Raw genomic sequence first — 22,390 nt, 5'->3', positions numbered from 1 at the left:
GCATCCTTTCTGTCCACCAAAATCTGAAAAAATTAACAGATATTATTGCTCTGTTTTTTATTCCATTCCCAGAGGCCTTTCTTTGCAGTATAAAAACAGAGATGCCATTACCCAGCATTACTGAGCCAGAAAACTGCCCATCTTACATTAAGCACACCAGGAGTCATGTTTTTGCCAGTTCACGAAAGCCATTAGACCTAATTCAATATCTTTTCAGAAGGGTATCGACGGAAACAAACTCAACAAATTTTCTTACCAACTGAAATTTAAAAGCATTGTCCTTTTCTATTTTGCCTTCAGCTGGCTCTAGTACTGTGTGGAAGTAGGCATCGAGGTCCTCCGGGATACCTATTTGATTGGGCTGAACGGCTAAACATAAGAGTTCACTGAAGGAACACAGATGCCAGAGCCAGAAAGAAAGTTATCCAGAGAGAGGAATTGCTCCTTTAATGAGTGAGTGGGTGTTCAACTACAAGGTTGTTTCATTTCATTGAGTTTTGGAAGCCAGTGAGCTGGGGAAGGACACAGCATACAGAACAGATCCTGGAGGCACCATCATTGTTGCGGCCTGCCTGTCTGTCTGTCACATTCCCCTTTGGTATAAGAATTCACAGAGACACAGAAGCATAACAGGAAGGAAAACTCAAGCAGAACACAATAACAAATCCCTCCTTTTGTCACGCATGCAGAAAGAACGGAAAGAATGGAAATGACATTTTAATGGAATGTCAGCTTGTATCATGACATAATATAGTTTTGGATTAATTTTTTAGAATTGTTTGAGCTTTTCACCATGTTTTTCATTCGGAAGCACAATTTAGTGTTTAAACAGATTTGTAGAGTATGAACTGGGATAGACATAGAAAATGATAGGCTACTACTCATACTGATGACTATTCACGTGTATGCTGTAATGTGTTGTGAGCAGCCCAACTACTATATCGGTGTCACATTCTGTCCTTCTGTCCATGAGCAGTTAAACCTAATTACTCCCAGGTCATTGCTGTTAATGAAAATTAATCAACTTACCTAGTCAAATAGAATTCTACATTCATACAAAGTGGGGCAGGTCACTTGAAATTGTGTAATTGTCTCTGACCAGTATGCAGACGGCACCCTAAAATGAAGAGAACATTCTTGAATGAGATACAGAGGTGAGTTACTTCATCACTCATCAACTGTGACTCACACTATATTGTTTTGAAGAAGGCTTTTCTTTTGCAAGCAAATCAATGAATTTTGCTATTCTGTCATATTGTGGCACTCTCATGTCCCAAATAGAAAAATATATGTTTTACTGAGTTTGATAACTTTGGATTGCTCGGTGAACGTTGTTGTTATATAATGAATGATATTTGTTTTGAGTAACAGTGACCTGTTTTTCTGTCTGTGTGATAGTTTGTCTTGCACCATGTGCTTCTCAATTAGGCTCAAGTCAGGGCAGCTAGCAGAGGTGTTTGCCTTTCTCTAGTTCTGACAACAGACTTCAGACTGTCAGGCTCTAATGGTCCCAGCTTCCAATTCATCCAATCTTAGAACTTTATTGAATCACTCTTTCCTTATTTACATAATCTTCAAACAATCTAATTGAGAGGGGTTTTATAAGAAAAGGAAAGACTGTTATGAGTTTTTGGTGCCTGCTCTATACTACCTACAGAATGTGATGGTGGATATTTTGGTCAAGGTTACTTATTGAAGCGTGCTTTGTGTATTTTAATAAAAGTAATTTCTTAGTCATAGAGCTTATCATTTAGTATAGTTGTTTTGTGTCATGACTGCTGCTCAGAACTTAAACTTAGACGTGTTAGAGTTGGGAACAAAACAAGACAATGTTCTATTGTGTGGGATTTTTCACATTTGTTCCAAGCAATATTTTAAGATCAGGTGCAGATATTCAAATAACCCATAAAAAAATGTTCATCGTGTTTCAGCATCTAGTTCTAATCATGAACAAATACATTCACCAGCCGCTTGTTTTTAATCAGGAACAAACGCATTCCCAGCACCTTGTTTTAATCGTGAAAAAAGACCGACACCAGCACCCAGAAGAGAAAATGGAGTGCAGTGCATTTCGAGCTTAAGTTCTTATAGACAGCTCAAAAAAAGTGCCGTTGTGAACCAAACTAATGCATTTCAACAGAAAATTATGTCTAAATACTATTGTCTATTTACACAAAAAGCACTACACCTTAGGTAGACTCAAAAACAAAATGTAGTCTGTTGATCCACTGTACACTTTTCCCAGCTGCTTGAGATAAGTGTCCAACAACCTGCACAAATTATGTCCGTGAATGTAGTTGTTATTTAGGGTAGGAATGATTGTTACTGAAGAATGATTTTAGCCTGCGTGGTCGGGCCTTAGTACTTTTAAACTACAACAACTTTGCCTATTTTGTGCCAAATGTCACTTTTGTTTTGTTGTTTTGAAGACCCCTTGATTACCTACTAGAAATTAGCATGTAATTCAATGCATTTCTTTCTTTCAAACAAAAGACAAATGATAATTAGACCTCCCATCTCTGTCCGTGATTAGGAAATACACGTCAAAATAGCGACCATGAAAGGTGTTTTCACGTCTCTCTCTAAGTTGCACAGTGGTGCGGTTTATACACGGTGCGGCTATAAACGGGAAATTACCGTAGTCTGACCAGACGGTCAGAACAAATTTGTGTGTGTGAGCATTTAGGCCTATATTATTTTTTCGTTCTTTAAATGCTATTCATTTAAATCGTTTGATTATTCGTATCTTTATTTAAAAATATTTTAATAAATAGATTCGACTCTGATATGCGAGCCGGGTCCCAACGTTAACCTACAACGACCCATCACTATTAGAAGGTGGATTCATGCAACAGAGCTAGGGGAGCCATGGCTAGCATTCTCGTTTCATTTGTTTTTGTAGTGAGACTGGGGTGCGGGACGCAAGGAGAGATATTCCCATGTCAGCAACGTTTTTAAAATATGAATTGCATGTGTGTGATCGGGGCAGGAAAAAGAAGGAAGAAGGAAAATAGCGTGAGTGTCCATAACTGTAGTAACTAAGCGGCTGCAGCTACTACTTGTGTCATGGGTAAATAGCTAATAAGAAAGCGTTAATCCTGACCAGGACCGTCATGAATGGCCACCAGACAGGTTAAGAAGACACTGTTTCATTTCCGTCATGTCGTTCCTCTTACGTCACACATTTTGATTACAAAGACGCCAATGTTGATAAAGATAGCAATATGCAACAGTTCTACTAATCACAAATTAGCGATGTTGACGTTTACCCTCTCCTGGTTTCCCAAGAAATCTCTGACAGTGTTGTGACACAGAATATAATGTCTGATCCAGGTATATGTGGCCCTCCCAGTTGACAGAAAAGAAAGGTGCAGCATAATGAGAAAGGAAGGTTATTTAATGCACTTGATTGATCATGATTAACAAACTGTACACTTGAACAAAGTGGCTAAGTGCTTCGTGCTTCACTTTAGCAGTTGCTTATAACGCCCTTCAGAGTGTAATTTTTTTATTAATTGATTCACTCTACTGAACGGGACAGCAATGCTAGTGACTTTTGGAAGTGGCAGTTCCATTCAACAATAAAGAAGGTATGTTCAACATGTTGCCAATATGACTTTGATAATGATAATAAGGTAGAAAATAAATGTTGGGGCCTCAACCAGTCGCTGCCTAGAATCTACTGAATGCGATGACAATAACAAACTATTTGGGAAGTACTCCATTTCAAATAACATCTTATTAAAAGTTATATATAATATAATAGCCTTTTCTGCTTTTGTGTGATTTAAATCTTAAAAATTGCTCCTCTAAGGAAAATCTATTTAATATTTAAAAGAGATTTTTTTTCACGATCTGTCTGCTTGCTCTGCCCTTTGTCTTGAGCATTATATTCAAATGTTTTACCATTTTCTTTTAAATGCACTGCATTTTTTAATTTAGTGAGAGTGATTCTGAACTTCATATTGTATGATGGGGTCCCGGGAAGCATGGTAGGGTGAGGCACTTATTCTGTCAGGGCTGTGAGGTCAATTCATAAGGAGGCAAGTATGAAACAAGTTAGAAAATGTATACACTCACTACTAAGTACTCTGGGTCAGAGTATCTGCTGAAATGTAAATTATCAACACTAGATTCTGGGACTTCCTCGCACAACACCCATTAGTGTTAGTGAGAGACTCAACCTTTCATGAATATCTTTCAACATTACTCAAACCATTCAGACATTATGTGAAAATAGAAATACCCAGTTGCCCTTGAATCACAAAAACCTCTTTAGGTGAGAATAATGGTTGGTATTTATGGATGTGGAAGGTTAATTCAGTATTACCATGGCATAGTCACAATGTTCAGTGGTTTAGATATGATTTTGAGCCATTGGTACACATGCAAAATTTGCCTCTGCTCTTGGGATGCCGAAACCGCAGTCATGATTAAGTTATGAACGGCAATCCACAGACTTCAAGACTGTCATTTGTAGAGAAAGAGTTGTGTCAGGGACTCTTTGCTCTACTCTACTCTTACATATCCCTAACAAGCGTTTAAAGCCGGAATCGATTTTTCTCTCAGATCCCTCTGTGGGTTGGTGATAGGAACTCGTATAGACATGCTGGTGGACATTAGTCAAGAGAGCAAGGTAAATTATTCAATAGGGCTGTCTCACTCCTTAATGAAATTAAGGCCATTCAGGCAGCTGCTTTATAGCAAACTCAGTCTCTGTGTTATATTGCTGGGCATTACACATTGTGATTGAATTGATGTGATTGTTTGAATAGGAGTTTACACTTGCTGTTCTAACAGGGCTGCATGTATCAGGGCCACTCAAGGTACCAAACACAAACAACCTTGAGTGGTCCTCCCATGTAATTCATGTCGCACATTTTTTTCCCATTGCTTTGTCATCTGCTTAGATCACAGAGCATTACAATATATTGTACGTTTTATTGTATAAAGCAGGAATGGCCAGTGAGATGAATTTTCTGCATGGTTGAGTCAGAATAAGGTGATGCCTGAAATCACATGGGTAAAGTTGATTTCAACACAGAACATACAGTAGGTGCAATTTCCCAAATTGCTTTCACTGCCTATGTGGCGTGTCCTGTCTGAAAGTACTGTCTCCTGACTCTGTGACCTCCGAAAAACAGATTTCTACTGTTAGATTCACATCACCATCATTTCTTTTCTTTCTTTTTTACTGTGAATTGGGGAAATGTGTATTTTACTGCATTTCATCATGCCATTTTAGAGGCATTCCCTATGTTATTGCATAGCCTTGAATACTTAAATCCTCTCTGCAGCTTTCTGGCTTTAAAAAATGCAGCACTGCTTTAATTTCTTATCAAGGTGGATGGAAATAGTATGACACAAACCTTACAGGACAGAGGGGAAGTGTTACAGACTAATTTGATTAGGTAATGAAACCTCTGGCTGCTCACTGGCCGTTTGGCGTTTTTGTTGTCTTCATCCCACCATGTTCGGTCTAGTTAATCCAGATTTATAGGGTAGCTATATTGATGCTTCTGGTCCTTTCTTTTTACTGGCCTCTCTAATTTGGGTGCTTTGTGTTATTGCCTTTTTCATCTCTTTCTCTGTCTGTGTTTGTGAGCGTGTGTTTCAACCATCTGGAATTCTTCTGCCATGAATACAATAAGCCCCAATACTCACCTGTATATTTTAACAACATAAATATTTTGTAGACATTTTATGTATTATGCATTTCTCTTCTGCATATTGACTTTCAGTTTTACCTTATTCATGTCAACTCCCTGAAGCATAGGACAATAAAGCTGCAAAGCAGCACAATTTGAAAGTACTTGGGAATTGCCCAAGGGAATTGACATTTTCTCCTTATCTTTTCTCTCAGCGCGCTGCTGAAAGGTTATGGCAGCTCTTATCGAGTATCTAGTCCTCTCTTCAGGAGCTTCTTCTATGAAGAATACAAATGGAGGACAGAATGTTAGGGTTTATTATATGTCTGAAAGACTCCTAAATGGAATACAGGGCAGTATCTGTTAGCTGTGCTGTATTATGCTCCTAAGGCCTATACATATTCTGATGCCGAGGTAGAAATGTCTTGAGATCCCATCATTGTTGTATGGCAATAATTAGATCTCTCATCAGATGAGTCATTATCCTTCCGACCTGAATGACTACTGACGGAACTGAAGGTGACAGACTCCATTGCACATCATCACCAACTTAATGAAAGGAGACCCTGACTGTTCTTTTGACATGTTAAGCATTTCAGGTAGCGCTTGACTTGGGATGAAATGAGTGCCAGAACTGAAAAATCGCACATTAGACTGCGTCAAAATGTGTGTGTTAATAAGGCATGTTTCATTCAAGTAGCCTATCCCAGACATCCCAGATGGCTTGCCTAGAATTAGAAGTACCGGAAACGCCATTCCGGACCGTTGCGGGCCAAGTAATCTCAGGACATTATAATAGTCGCTAAGTCTTCCTTAAGCCCTACCAGTTGGAAGAGTTGCTGCCTACAGAAGTGTTCCTGAATGTAATGGGCTGCTTTAGCATTAGCTAGCTTGTATGCAGATAAAAAAAGCAGTTTAACTAGAAACTAGCAGTTTTTAAATTGTCTTTGTGACTTGGAAAATAAAGAAATGTGTAGTACACCTTCCATGCCTGGTTTACGATTTCCAGCCACATTCCTTGTCCTTCACAGTGCTGGATACATATTTGCCTAGTACCGTTTTGACCCAATATAAAACATTTGAGATGGCACTTTTTTTTTTTTTTATGTGCAATCGGTGGCTCAGGGTTTCCCCTTATCTAAATATATTATAATTATTTTCATTTTCTTCAGTAGCGTTAGTTAATTGCAGACCTTTGACGTAATATGTTTAATAAAAGCAAGAGGGATGATGCCGTCACTGCATGCAAGAACATTCTTTTCTACCAAGCTTTCCAATTCCTCTTCATTATAACCTGGTTAGACACGGATGGTCTGTTTTCTCTATACACCAGCTGCAGGGAAACAATATCTCCTCATATTATTCTTACATTGATTTTTTTTGTTGTTGACAAATAACATAATGAATTCAACACAGAGTTTGACTGCCTTTAGGCAGAGTTTAAAAGCATCGCAGTGTTAAAGACCTAGATTTGATGTATTATAGTCTGAGAGCAGAACCTCTAAATTAAGGCAAGAGGCTTGGGGCTAAGCTATGTATAAGACCCCAGTGACCCTACAAGATAGATACAGAATTTGTGGACCTGTAAAACTTACCATTGCATATTCAGTCTGAATATTTCATGAAATCTGAGACAGGTGGGTCTTGGATAACAAGACAAATATGTCCTCTGGGGGCTTATTTTCGGCAAAAAATAATGCCTTTCCAAACCACACACAGTAAATACCCATAAGTATGTGCGGTGCTTATCAGGGATTCAAAATGTAAACTCTATCCAGTGCCTTGAAGTCTCATTATGGCGTGTCACTGTGTGTCAACCTATCTGGATACCTGAAGGCTTGAATTAGCTTTTGGACTATAAGCTTTTGCTCAAAGGACTATAGCGTACAAACTCCCAGGATTGGCCAGCCATTCCCCTCTGGATACCCCAAGCAAGTCTGAATGAACTGAATTCCCTATTATTCATTCTGACTTTTTATCAGGACTTGGTTTGCTGACACCAGATTTGTTTGTGGTACCTGTGTTGGTCACTGCATTTTGATTTACAATGGGATTAAACAGTGTATCTGTGATCAATGTTTCCTCAGTGCTGCTGTGCACACAGAAACCGTTAGCTTTGATAGGTAGCAGATGGTGGGCTGTACACAGATTTACCATTGCATACTGAAGCCCAATGTGCTGTATTTTTGCCAGGTTTCCACTATACTTTTTCTACTGAATAAGTGATTAATGTTTCCAGCGTAAAGATCATTACATTTGCACAAAAACATTTGAACTTTAATATCTCACAGATTCGACGAACAAAATAGAACTGAAACCTCTGATTTGTCTGCCTAGTTCTTCTTGAGTGTATATCCCAAAATGTAAATTATTGTTTTTGAAGGGGCACTGCTGATGGCAGTACATCTGAGCATATCATTGTAAGTATAAGAATCTTAACTAGAACATCTAAAAGATCTCAGAAGCAAGGGTATTAAAAATCTAATTAAGGCCCATCAGACACCCAGTGTTGGTGAATGCACAAGCTTCTGAAAATAAGGTGATATGTTTCTGTCCATCACATCCACAATTGTTATGGATGTTACAGGTATCATTACACTGCTAAAGGGTGCAGACATTGAAAACAGAGGAATCAATTATAGACCATGACGAACCTTGATGAAAGTGTCAAGATGACAATAGGCATTCTGTACAAAAATCTTTCCGGAAATGATTATGCCTATCCCAGTCGTCAACACATAAACACAACTCAAATCACTTCACTTTTGCCTTTGTGAGCCTTTGTAAGAGCCATTACCTAATTGACTAAAATGCCTTATTTGAGACTTGGCCCTAATGGCTGTGATTAATGCACTTACACACACTGGCAAAATAAAGTCTCCTCTCCAAATTACAGACTGTAACCGGGAGAGACACAGGGAACAGAAACAATACTAGTGTTCTTGGCCATGGAGGCTATTTTATTAACCAAAATGGCAGAGGGACAATATAAACAAAACTTAAAAACATTTCCCTCACTAAGCATTGCACCATGCCACACTGAGAGTGCGCTGGACAGCTGGTCAGGCGCTGCCGAGGCTCTGAAATATCTCCAACCTCCCCACCAACTTTTTACCAGGGCACCCAAGGTGGGCATCGACCTCAGCCTGCAGCACGGCGATTGGCAGCAGGGGCAGGATGAAGCTGTGTTCGAATTCACTGTGGAATTGCCCTGATAAGCTCCCTGTTGAATGTATAGGTTTTAGTGTATTGTAGAGGACAGGTTTTTGCTTAATGTGCTTCATGGCATCCTCATTTTACTGAACTGATGACTAAGGTTCATGGTAAGCCAAGCACACTGGAAAAATACTACTTCAATCAACCAAATGGGGGAACCATTTCATTAACATGCTTTGAGTTTCAGGTAAAACACTTTTATTTCCAAGCAGAACCCTTTTGTTTCCATGAAGAAGCCCTTTGTTTTCTTTCAGGTCGAAATCTTTTGGGTTCCATCTGATGGGAATTAATCTAAAGCGGGTCAAAATCCAGTTCCATCACATCTAGGACACTATTGAAAAAGTGTTGGTTTTTAAGTTGAACTCTTTGTTCCAGGCAGAGACCAGACATATAGAGTCTAGTATTATACATGGAACCAAAAACAGTACTATCTGGATCCAAAAAGGGTTCTGCCTGGAAGCAAAAAATTTCCTCCCATGTTGGACAGTAAAACATCATGTAACATGTTGACATCTGGCATTCTTGGACATAAAAGGGTGGTGCAAAAACACAAGTCGAAGTACTTTTACTGAGTTGAAACTAGATTTTTCCATAGAAGTTGTACTGCATTATCAACTTACACAACATATTTCACAATATTCAACCATCAACCATAGAACACTGAATATAATTTATCCAATGACATACACCGGAAAATGTTCAGGTGATTAAATCTTAGTGGCAGCATCCCTGGGGGTCCAGCAAAAATGTTCTCTGCTCCGCCTATGTTAGACACAGACAGGGCTGCCTTGTCGCAACTTCTTCTGTTAGTTTGGGGCCTACTGCAAGCTCAATTGTGGATGTTGGCAGGGGAATGCATTCACCTCACCTGGTTGGTGAGCTGTGTGATAAGAATGTATTGGCAAGCAATGCATCAAAGGATACTCCTCAATATTGGCTTTGCTGTGGAGTTGTTCTTAGGCAAGGCCATAATCTTGAGTTGGATCTCAAAAATTTTTGAAGAAAAATATGGGCCATGAATTAGAAAAAGTTTAATTAAAGAAAATGTCACTAAATGTAGACTATATATTTTGCTCCCCACTAAATGAGTGACTATGATTTCACTCTGAGAAGATAAGTAGGTTTGGAATTCATCATATACTACCTTCTTATCAGCAGTATCTCAGATAGGTTTTTATGTTGTAGATATGACACAAACACAATGTGTCAAGAGTTGTCAAGGCAACCACTTTGTACAATGAGAGATGTCAAAGATGAGATTGGGCTATCTAGGAATCTACCTTTTCCAAATGTGTTTCTGAAAGGGTCATCCAGTCTGGACTGTAAAGTTTACAGCAGTTCTCTGATGAAAACTGATACCTCCACAATTACTACAGAGCTCTGAACTTGGCATCGATTTGTCTTGTCTTCACTTGATGCTGCAGCAAGATTACAAGGCTAAGACTCCTCGAGATAATACACCTCTTTCTGGCTCAAGAATGTCTTTCAACATCTTTGGCCTGTCTACGTGTGTGTGTTTGTGTGTGCATGTGTGTGCATTATTTGTGTGCATGTTGTATGTGTGAGAGAGAAAGAGGAAAAAGGCCTGAAGAGTACCTATAAGTGTGTGTGAGACAAATGGCTGCAAAGGTGTAACTGTTTTTAGGCAGACTAACATTCACTTCACAGAAACCAGCTGTGTAATGTGGTGTTGTCAATTACTATGTTCTTCTCAATAACAATTTATTTGTGTGATTTAACAGAGACACAGCCCTATTCTACTTCAGACACCACCAAGGGAGTTTTGTTATATAACGAAATATTGAACCGGGACTGTCAGTGTGGAGCCTTGTGTCTGAGAGGACCTCAAAGGGGTATTCATCCATGCCGGAACACTAAACTCTGCTGAGGTAATGGCAGTGCAGGCCTTATCACCAGCCACTGTTATCGCCATGCAGTCACTGCTCTTTTATGGGTTTCATTATTATGCTATATTATATCCCTTAGAGAGACATTTACACATACTGAATACCCTTGATACTGCTTTAACAGTTCATGGACATGACAATAAAGTGGAAGCGACCAAATTTAAATTCTCACTGGGATCCAATCTAATTCTGGAATCCAATCACTAGCCAAAAGATTACATTTGTGAAATGACATAAAAGAGAAAAAAAATATATAATGGCAGCGGAGGCCTTTGAAATAAAACAATGACAGTTTTCACTTTAATTATGTCTGAGTGTGTTAAAATACTTGTCCCAGCCTTTTCTCTAGTCTTCCCTGCGCTGGTATGTTTGGAAGGTCAGTGCTTAATTTGGTTTGTAATGAGAGATTAATTGAAAATGACTCCCTTCTACTTTACAATTGATCTCACTGTTAATTATCGCTATGCTCTCAGGTCAAAGCAGTTGCATCACAGCAGGAGACACAGAGTCTTAGTTTTAGCAGACACCATAGATGACTGATGAGCTGAGCAAATTGACGACAGCTCCTTCAAAAAGTACACCTTTCAGAAAATACAATTCCTTCTCTACGCACCAGAACCACAGAATAAATGTTTATTGCAGTCTTTCAAGCAGCCTCTAAAACTGTTTTTGTAACACTGGAAGGAAACATGCTTTTTTTTTTTGCATCGACATAACAACCCTCCGATTTCAGAATATAATAGGCTCCAAATGAAATGCCATTATTATTTTTGTTGTGGTTTTCTGAGGGCTGTAGTGGTTTTGAATGGGACTGAAGCAGTCTGGTTTACATGGCAGACATGTCATAATGCCAAAATCAATTGGTCACCCCTTTAGGTTGCATAATAGATGGTTTTAACGTATTGGCTTGACTTTGAGACAGAGGGTGACTTTTGTGTTTTTGACTACTGTTATTGGTTTCATAGATTTGCTTCACAGTGTGTGAAGTTGAATGATCTCTTTTAGCAGACCGCCAGTTCACCACAGACATCTTGTCTGTCTTATGTCCCACACCTGCACTCACTGACCACTCCACAAAAAGGCTGGACAGAAACACAGACCCTCTAGTGGGTGGAGGTATATTGCGGAATACAGACCGGAGCACTCAGGTGCTTGAAAATCAGTTCCTATTAGAATCATCTTCTGGCCCTAGAAGGAGCTGGTACTTGTGATGGGATTTCTATTGCTAAGAGGTTGGGAAGTTGAGATATTAACATTGACTTGACTTTTACAGGAATTTATAAGTCTCATGGTTGGTTAGGTGTCACTTTCTGTGGTTTCAGTTTACCTGGATGGTGTTGGAGTCTGGAATGTTAGATTCTCTGCAGCTTAGAAATCAAGCAGACGATATCACTCAATTAATCATTGTACAAACACAATTGCGTATATTTGCATTCTTGTCTAAAACATCGTCAATTTCATTATTTTCTATGCTGGGGGTTCTGGTACATTAGTTGGCAGACACCACATAGTGGAGTAATTAATGTAAAATGTTGTGATCATTTATCCCAGTATGGAGCTGGCCGTTTGTTTCTCTGGCACTGGGTGATGGATAGCCTTATTTCTCTACATAAACACAACCCAGTGAAGCAGCCAGATAGGTAGACTAGATGGACCCTGAGAGGCTGCCGCTGGCGCCCTTCATCTCCCAAGGATTTATGGCCTGCTGCTCGGTGAAAAATGTTTAAAGATGTCAATGGTGATGATCGGTTTTATACAACTGCTGAACCAAAACGCGGCATCAGAGGAGGCTGTGTAGTCGCTGTATGTTTCTGGAATTTAAGACCTGACTTAGAACACATATTCAGTCACTGAGCCTTTATTTTAGAGCACAAGAACCATGTATTGGCTTTGTGGTCTCTGAGGTCTTGCTGATAAACTGGTGGTGGTCCAATTTTAGAAGGACATGGGAGAGCAGAGGCTTAGCTCAAGGCTAAGGGATTCTCCTCAATAGAGTCGTTTCTGATGATTCATCGTAGACAGAGATCAAAGCTATATGTGAAGGCAAATTCAGAAACAGCGCATAGAACAGTCCATGGAAGGGAAAAGTTGCCTACTATAAAATGATTTGGAAATCTAGTAAGAATTACACGTCATGATACACACTCAAAAACAGAGTTATGAAACAAGAACAGTTCTGTACTTATAGGTAACATTTTCAAGAATGTTCCCTCAAAGGTACAGTTTTGGTCTTAATGGGGTCAGAAGAGCACCTTTTGACTAACAGTAATGGTACAGAGTGAATTAAAACAAAAGAAAGTACCAATGTGAACCATTTCACCTCTGAGGGGAGGGGCCGCATTGGATCCTGCAGCATTGAAAACGTGTGTAGGTCATTTTCTGGAACAATTTAAAAAGGTGCAGAAATGGATTGGCACCAAAGGGTACCCCCCCAGCGACAAGCATTTGTACCCTTTTAAGTACACACCAGTCCTTCTATTTCTGAGTGCGTATGCTATCTATTTAGATCTTTGCATATTTGGATCTTAACAAAAGCTAAGCTGATGATTCTGAAAAAACAATCCAAGGTTATACATCCCTATGTTCTCGTTTTATATACGGTCAGTTAGAACCAATCCAAGGTTATACACCCCTTTGTTCTAGTGATATACCGTCAGTTAGAACCAATCCAAGGTTATACACCCCTTTGTTCTAGTGATATACGGTCAGTTAGAACCAATCTGAGGTTATACAGCCCTATGTTCTAGTGATATACGGTCAGTTAGAACCAATCCGAGGTTATACACCCCTTTGTTCTAGTGATATACGGTCAGTTAGAACCAATCCAAGGTTATACACCCCTTTGTTCTAGTGATATACGGTCAGTTAGAACCAATCTGAGGTTATACAGCCCTATGTTCTAGTGATATACGATCAGTTAGAACCAATCTGAGGTTATACAGCCCTATGTTCTAGTGATATACGGTCAGTTAGAACCAATCTGAGGTTATACAGCCCTATGTTCTAGTGATATACGGTCAGTTAGAACCAATCTGAGGTTATACAGCCCTATGTTCTAGTGATATACGGTCAGTTAGAACCAATCCGAGGTTATACAGCCCTATGTTCTAGTGATGTACGGTCAGTTAGAACCAATCCGAGGTTATACAGCCCTATGTTCTAGTGATATATGGTCAGTTAGAACCAATCCGAGGTTATACAACCCTATGTTCTAGTGATATACGGTCAGTTAGAACCAATCCGAGGTTATACAGCCCTATGTTCTAGTGATATACGGTCAGTTAGAACCAATCCGAGGTTATACAGCCCTATGTTCTAGTGATATACGGTCAGTTAGAACCAATCCGAGGTTATACAGCCCTATGTTCTAGTGATATACGGTCAGTTAGAACCAATCCGAGGTTATACAGCCCTATGTTCTAGTGATATACGGTCAGTTAGAACCAATCCGAGGTTATACAGCCCTATGTTCTAGCGATATATGGTCAGTTAGCACAAAGTATCTTCATGAATGGGGATGCTGTAAGCAGTCAGTGTATAAGCTCAAATTGACTGTATGCTGTTTTGCCTCCTCTGAATATCATTCTCTCCTGCCTCATCAGCAATCTACAGATTGGAGCCTGAGTGTCATTATGAAGGCCTGTTTCCCCTGACAGGGAAATACTGCCACTGTTAGCAGTCCGCCATGTAGCCTAGCCTCCACTTCAACCATCATTCCCTTCGCCTCCCTCCCACTCTGGGTTTCTCTATGCCTTAACACAGCAGCTAACATATTGTACAATATGTGCCTGTTTTCAACCTGATTAGATAAGAGGGGAAATGTATAGAGGTAAGTGCAGATTTGCAAAGGTAATTCAGAACAAACCAATAGAAGCATTCTGGTTTAGGAAATACTGTACCCCTCTTGTACAGTATTAACAACTACTAATGTCACAAAATTAGAAAATTCACAGTAAAGGCTGAGTGACAACTCCATAAAATAATCCTTCATACCCCTTGTTATTCATTAAATAATGTATTGGTGCCCTACCAAGTCGATAAGGACAACTGGAAATACAGAAATGGATAATGGAATAGGGGAGATGAGCTTAAGCCCCCGTCGATATCATTTGTATTCATCCCTCTTTCTTTCCTCTTATTCACTCTCTCGCCCCCTCCCATTCTTTGTTTACAACTCTTTTGTCGGCTGTTATCTAAGTGGTTGACTTTCTTCTCGCAGCACTGCAAGCTTCAATTCCCTGGCCTATCTGCTGCCTTACTATTTTCTTGGAGAAGGCTGCTCCATAAAATAAAGTGGCCTGTACTAGCCTGCACACTGGGGTGTGACACTGGGCAACACCGGTAGATATAAACCCAGAAAAACACTGACTTCCGATGTGAATGAATGTAGCCTGGGCCAAATGGCTTTTTTCTACATGCAGAGCGAGCTGCTGAGACAGTGTTGAATTATTGCGTGAAGCATTTACGTGACCTTCCTGCGTGCAACGCCGATGTGCAGAGTCTGCGAAGGCTTCCAGTTCCCAGGCAGGACGGTGTGTTGCAGGGCATGTTACGGTAATATGTAATATGTTACGGTAATATGTCGTATCTCCAAGTTAAACCCCTGCATTGCAGTAGTGCCAGCAGGATCTTTACAGGCAGCCAGCCCCAGCCCTTTCTTCTCCAACCCTCTCCACCTCACAATAGAGGGATTAAATTTGGTCCGGATCTCTCCAGCGTGCAAAGCTTCACTACACACACTCTATCTCTCACCCACACTCACAGACAAGCACACACACACACACACACAGACACACACACGGACACTCACACTCTGTGATAATACGCTAGCTACGCTCCAGAGGGCTCAGGGGCAGCTGAGAGCCCAAAAGTGTCCTCTAAGCTGAGACTGTCCCGTATGATCGTCCCCTCCTGGTTTCTGTGGAAACAGTAAAGTTGTGGAGACCTGCCAGGGTGTGTGTGTTTGTGCTAATGAGAGAGGACTAGTTAAGATGAGCATGAGGGATCCTGAGGGTCCAGTTATTCAAAGGTCTATCTTCATTGCTGCACAGTAATCTTGTTAAAGAATAGAAAGGCTCTGTATGCTTGATGGTAAGTTACATCTTAAGCGGTGGTGCTCGTGCTGTATGTTCCCATTCGCCATGTAAGTGCTCAGTCAGAAAAAGAATTTGATGAAGTTGCTGAGTGATCTCAGTCATTACACGGTAAAATCCATTCAGTGGCTGCTGAGTCAGTGATGTTGTGTGTGACATATTACAGCTCCATATACTAATCACAACACAGCCGTCACCACGCAGTAAATCAGAATGTTACCACACTATATTTTCCTTACAGACTTTGTAAAAAGAAAAAGCAATCCTTTTGACGATAGAAAACTACGCAGTGAAATACATGATTCATTCAGTTCCCTGGTTGATCCGGCGTAGTATTGATTGCCCATTTGTTATTTTGGCGTTAAAAAAACTATGCTGGCTGGCCGATCAAAGAAAAACATTACTCCTGTTTTGACAGTTTAATAACAATGAATCTTTACGTAGCTCTGCTTTGAGTCTGGAAGTCCAGCTTTAGATGATGGGTAAAAACTCTGGAGGTTTACCAACAGCAGAAACCAAGTGAACTTGTTCTGGTTCCCAATAACCAATTAAAGGTGGTCTCAGTCTCAGACATGTCCTTGCCTGTTTTTCTCTGGGTTGTTGTCTTCCGTTAGGCAACAAATAGGGGGGAAAGATCCAATTATCCTCAGTTGCAGTATGAGGAAGCAATTCCCCTTTAAAGTGATTGTCTCACTGATGTGCCACTTTAGGATTGGTTTTGCTAAGACCTGGTGGACCCACAATAACCTTAATGTTATCAAGGTGAATCTAGCCTTCTTGCATCTGTGGTAGTTTTGGCTATATTCGCTATTTAGTGCTGTGAACATTATCTTTAGTGTGCTTTACGCATTTGTGCATGTGTGTACAAAAGATCCCGAAAGGATAACAAATTGGGTTTAGTGGTTGAGGAGGAAGAGTTGGAATCAGGTGTTAGGTTTAGGATTTAGATTCGGTTTTTTGGTGTTAGGTTCAGAGGTTAGGGAAAATAGGATTTTGAATGGGAATAATGAATGGGTAAGTGTGTCTAAACGTTTGACTGGTACGTCTGTTTACTCTGTTGCAGCCTCTGTTTTCTGTAAATGTAGTCCATTAGCCAGAGGAGGTTTGAGTCTGGGCTGAGCAGTGAGCTAATGCTAGGCATTATTTTCCACCTCTCTATTAGTCACTACCTCCAGCTAGCCCGAAACATCTCAGACACATCACAGGCATTGGCACCACTGTGAGCCTGCAGGAGAAAGAGGACTACGGCTCAGTCATAACTCACTGGATTGGAACCTGGCGTCCCAAATGGTCCTTTATGGCCCATAAACTGACTCTGTCAGCAGCAGCACACCGCAGACCGGTCCTCACCACCATGAAATGACTCTGTATGGATTTCACTCGTACAGTCGTTGGTTAATCTGGATATTAGACTAGAGTCTGCGACATCCCACTAACTTGTTCTTGATGCTTCATGACCCTGACTAGCATAAACAAACACAAGCTGTTGAATGGATGGCTGCAAGCAGTCAGGGAATCAGCTGTGATTGACTATATGGTGTTGTGACAGGTAGAGCTACACAGGATGATGATGACTAAGCAAAACATTTCTCAACAGACTGCAAATTTAGACTGGATAAGATGTCCGTATGGATGTTTATTATACACCTATATATGCACCTGATTTAATCCTACGAATCAGGAAATGAATTGTTTAATAGTTGGAAAAAGGGAAACCTTTAATTAAAGACTCTCCAAGGTCTGTAAAATGTTAATATCACTGATTACTTACTCATTAAGATAGATCTTTTTCAGTTGCAACTATTGGGAAACCTTGCAATAGGCCCTAGGTGATCCTAATGTACAATATAATTTGATTTTATTTCAGATTTTAGTCATTTAGAAGATGCTTTAATCCAGGGCGATTTACAGTAATGTGCACACAGTTTCTGGTGGTACACATCATTTAGGTGTTGTACACATAATTTCCACACTGACCCTTACTGGTTGTACACTGCATTTAGGTGTTGTACACATCATTTCCACACTGACCTTTACTGGTCGTACACTGCATTTAGGTGTTGTACACATCATTTCCACACTGACCTTTACTGGTCGTACACTGCATTTAGGTGTTGTACACATCATTTCCACACTGACCTTTACTGGTCGTACACTGCATTTAGCTAGCATACACATCATTTCCACAGTGCATGGATTGACATAAACAACTTGTGTATGACAGGGATGCTTTAGCTTTTAGGAATTCATTCCTAAATAGCGGTCCTGGAATCTGACATCCATGGTTCCCACAGTGTGATAGAAATATATAAATATCCTTTTCAACCGTCTGGTTTGAGGGGTGCAAAATCCACTTGCTACTAAAATCTCCCTGGAGTAATTGCTTTCATTTTACTTTGGTGACTCTTTCCCACTCTTTCCCACCATTCTCTTTGCACGTTAACATAATGACTAGGAATAGTATGTAATGTCTTGTCTCAACTTGGTAAGGGCTAAATGAACTCAACTGTTTCTCTAGCAACACTTCTTGATCAGTGATTTTACACTGATCACGTCTCATAAAAAAGGGTGATAGATTTCCTTCATGTAGTCTTTTCATACAGATTCACACAGTCATACGCTGAATTGACGAAATAGTGAAATAAAGCACTGTATGTGTATGTATGTAATGGTATAATATTGAAATGTCCTATAACACATTTAAATTATTCAAGAGAATGTGAAAATAAGGCAGAGTCCAGACAGACCAGGTATGTACAGGTATTGCACTCCTTTTCCAGCACTTTATATTAATACATTCACTTTTTCAATGCACCAATCCTTTTATGCAAATTTGGCATATCTATTTTTCATAATTTTAAGACAAATTATACACGGAAATATACAAAATATGCAAGTGCTTTCTAATAAAAATGTTTGGGGTATCTACTTCTATTATCCAGCTGTTGCATTTGTAAAATCTTTAAACCTTTTAAAATATTCAATGAGCATTGCTAGTGAATAGCTCTGGGGTAATGGATTGTTGGGTTTATAATGATAGCCAAGCCATGAGAACATGCCCATTCAGATATACACTTGATGCCAAATATCCGTCCCCTTCTGGCTGTGATGCAGTGTTGGAGATCCCATTAGTTAAATGACTGGAGTCTTCCCCACCAGTCTGTTGTCTCAACCAGATGTGGATTAATGGAACACTCACTTGCAGATCGGCCCCAGGACAGAGGATAGGGGTTATGGTTAGGGTTTGGGTAGGAACAAGCACTTACCCAGGTTAAATGTCCTCTCAGAGCATGCAGCCTGTTTGACATCCAAATCACATTATTTTTGCGGTGCCCTTCAGAATATGAGGCACCTATCCACTGCACTCTCCATTTGTTCTGTAGGCTTCTGTTCTAAGCCGGGACGGTTAGTCGAGGCTTCTGGACCAGGTTGGGTTGTATTTGACTGGTGCTGCTGAGTCTGCGACAAAGAGTCTGTATGGGCAGGGAAGGAACAGAGCTATCTGGGTCGTAACCTCCTGCCAGTCAACAGCCTCCTCAGAAAAAATGCCAGGAAATAATTCTGCGCTGATTCAATATATGCTGGGAGCTGTAATCAGAGGAAGGAGTTGCTTCCAACAACCTTTCATTAGTCCGCCTTTATGTACCAGTGGCCTCCAAACATACATCAGCATGCCCTGGGTGGGAGTGACACAACTGCCAGAACATTTAAGGTTGCGGTGGTCGTGTATGCTGCCGTCCACATCACTTATAATGACAGCCTGAAGGGGACCCTGTATCTTAGCTGGAAGGGCAGAGTGCTTGCAATGCCTTAGTTGTAGGTTCGATTCCCACGGGGCCAAGGACAAACTAAAGCATGGGAATGCCTTAAGTCACCCCTACTAAGAGCCTCTGCAAAATGTCTTTTTTGGTCGTTGTAACCTATAGTCACAGCATTAAAGAGGCTATAGTTGCACCATCGTTACAATATTTCTCTGGTAATTGCCCCGTGCTAAATCATGAAAATGAAAAATCATACTGAGAACGGAATGTGGTAATGAAAAATCGTACTGAAAACGGAATGTGTTAATGAAAAATCGTACTGAAAATAGTGTGTTAATGGAAAATACTGAAAATAGAGTGTGTTAATGAAAAATCATACTGCGACAGTATGATAATGTGATGTATGTTTGTGTCATCATCTGATTCAGATATAAACCATATTCCACTGACAGACAAACTGCTCCTTTCACACACTTGCATACTTCAGTAGTCTTCCGTCCTTTTCTATTTCACCTTGATAAAGCTGTCAGATGCTGAAACATGTTTAAGATTTAATGAGATTTCACTAGGATTTAGTCCATCCAGTCCAACCAAGATGTATATACAAGATGACGGTCAATCTCCCTCGGTCTGGGGCAAGATCTCACCTCGTGGGGCATCAATGATCATGAGGAAGGTGAAGGATCAGCCCAGAACTACACGGCAATGACCTGAAGAGAGCTGGGACCACAGTCTCAAAGAAAACCATTAATAACACACTACGCCATCATGGATTAAATCCTGCAGCGCACGCAAGGTCCCCCTGCTCAATCCAGCGCATGTCCAGCCCCATCTGAAGTTTGCCAATGACCATCTGGATGATCCAGAGGAGGAATGGGAGAAGGTCATGTTGTCTGATGAGACTTAAATATAGCTTTTTGGTCTAAACTCCACTCGCCGTGTTTGGAGGAAGAAGAAGGATGAGTACAACCCCAAGAACACCATCCCAACCGTGAAGTATGGAGGTGGAAACATCATTCTTTGGGGATGCTTTTCTGCAAAGGGGACAGGATGACTGCACCGTATTGAGGGGAGGATGGATGGGGCCATGTATCGCGAGATCTTAGCCAACAACTACCTTCCCTCAGTACGAGCATTAAAGATGGGTCGTGGCTAGGTCTTCCAGCATGACAACGACCCGAAACACACAGCCAAGGCAACTAAGGAGTGTCTCCGTAAGAAGCATCTCAAGGTCCTGGAGTGGCCTAGCCAGTCTCCAGACCTGAACCCAATAGAATACTTATGTCATGCAATAAAATGCTAATTAATTACTTAAAAATCATCAAATGTGATTTTCTGGATTTTTGTTTTAGATTCCATCACTCACAGTTGAAGAATACCTGTGATAAAAATTGCAGACTCCTGCATGCTTTGTAAGTGTGAAAACCTGCAAAATCGGCAGTGTATCAAATACTTGTTCTCCCCACATGTGTATGTAGTACCTACAGTACCTGTCCAAAGCTTGGATGCACTTACCCGTTCACTAGAATAGGTGTGTCCAAACCTTTGACTGGTACTGTATGTATTTGGACATTGAGCTATAAACTTCGCTTTGCAGATATCTGTTTAGCAAACGCTTTGACTTACAGAAAGAAAAAATAGAGAGTGGGATTTAGAAGGAGCAAGCGACAGAGAGGATTTTTGAGTGCATTCCTTTTTTCCCTGTCAAGAGGTATCGCTCAAATTCATCGCTGTGATAGGTCGTGGCCTCCTTAAACATAGTCAGTTCACTGCACACGCGTCGTCGCATGTTGCCTTCCCTCCAACCTTTTTCAGAAATATCTTCATCTGTTCATTTCAGGAAGCTTTCGCCCGACACTAGTGTTGAGTCTCTGCTGTAGATAGTGCTCACTGTTGCCTGGCATTGCAATCTTATCAACCACTGAACTGAACTAACTAATTAGCGTAATTAATGAAAGAATTTGGTATATTTTCTTGAAAGTGACTGATAAATCGATCTTGACATACAGTATTAACCCTTTAAGCAGTTACCTACATCAGTGAGTGTAATGCGTTCTTGAAGATATGCATTAGTGGTTCTCCCAGTTGGTGCAGCTGTCAAAGCCACTCTTCCGTAGCACCAGGCAGACCACCACGGTCTAGGTTTGAGCCTTGACTGGGACACTAGTTGACAAGTGGCTGGGAAGCCCCATGAGCCATGCAAATTGGCCAACATCCCCTGAGCAGCAGGAAAACTATATACATAGCATGGATTTGCACTCTAGCAATTCTTTCAGGAGGCTGTGGAAACGGCAGAGCAAACTGAGATGCTCAGATGAGTAAGGGGCTTGACTGCATTGCAGGAGAGAGAATAAACCGCTAGATAGACTTATTTTTCCTGGTTGGCGTAATCATTTCCATAGCGTTTGAATTTACACTGGCATGTTTGGGACATACCATGCAAGATTGTGGCTGTGAATGGCGGGAAAATAGAGCAACATGCGTGTGCACAGCACAGAAACTTCATTGTCTTCACACTTGCAAAACTCTGGAGTGGGGGGCTCTATCAAAATTTTTTGCTTGTGCTACCTGGGAAGGTAGCTTATCAAACTATCGATGTTTGCAAGTTTACACAACAATGTAATCTAACGTCTCGAGTCTTCTTTGATACATCTCGGAAAATGTAGCTCACTGTGAACTAGCTCTAAGGTTATGGGTGACCCAAGTGACTTACTGTGTGGTAGGGCAGTGTGATCAATAGCTGAGGCGCATGCAAATGAGCAGGG

The 22,390-nt window shown here is 40.6% G+C and overlaps 1 protein-coding gene across 4 annotated transcripts in view; it reads left to right on the top strand.

Annotated features, from left to right (window-relative positions):
* Positions 1 to 22,390, top strand: part of LOC105013720 (synaptotagmin-2) — a 68,403-nt gene that overhangs the window by 12,945 nt on the left and 33,068 nt on the right. The window contains exon 1 of one of the 4 annotated variants that reach the window (XM_034295756.1): positions 10,696 to 10,753. The exons of the other annotated variants lie outside the window; for them this stretch is intronic. The gene's annotated coding sequence lies outside the window, so the exon portion shown is untranslated. Of the gene's footprint in view, positions 1 to 10,695; positions 10,754 to 22,390 lie in introns of those variants that run through there. 4 annotated transcript variants of the gene reach the window in all.

Source organism: Esox lucius, chromosome 12 (genome assembly GCF_011004845.1).
Source record: "Esox lucius isolate fEsoLuc1 chromosome 12, fEsoLuc1.pri, whole genome shotgun sequence".
NCBI lineage: Eukaryota > Metazoa > Chordata > Actinopteri > Esociformes > Esocidae > Esox > Esox lucius.
Note: the sequence above shows the minus strand (reverse complement) of the source record. Positions and strands in the feature narration are given on the sequence as shown.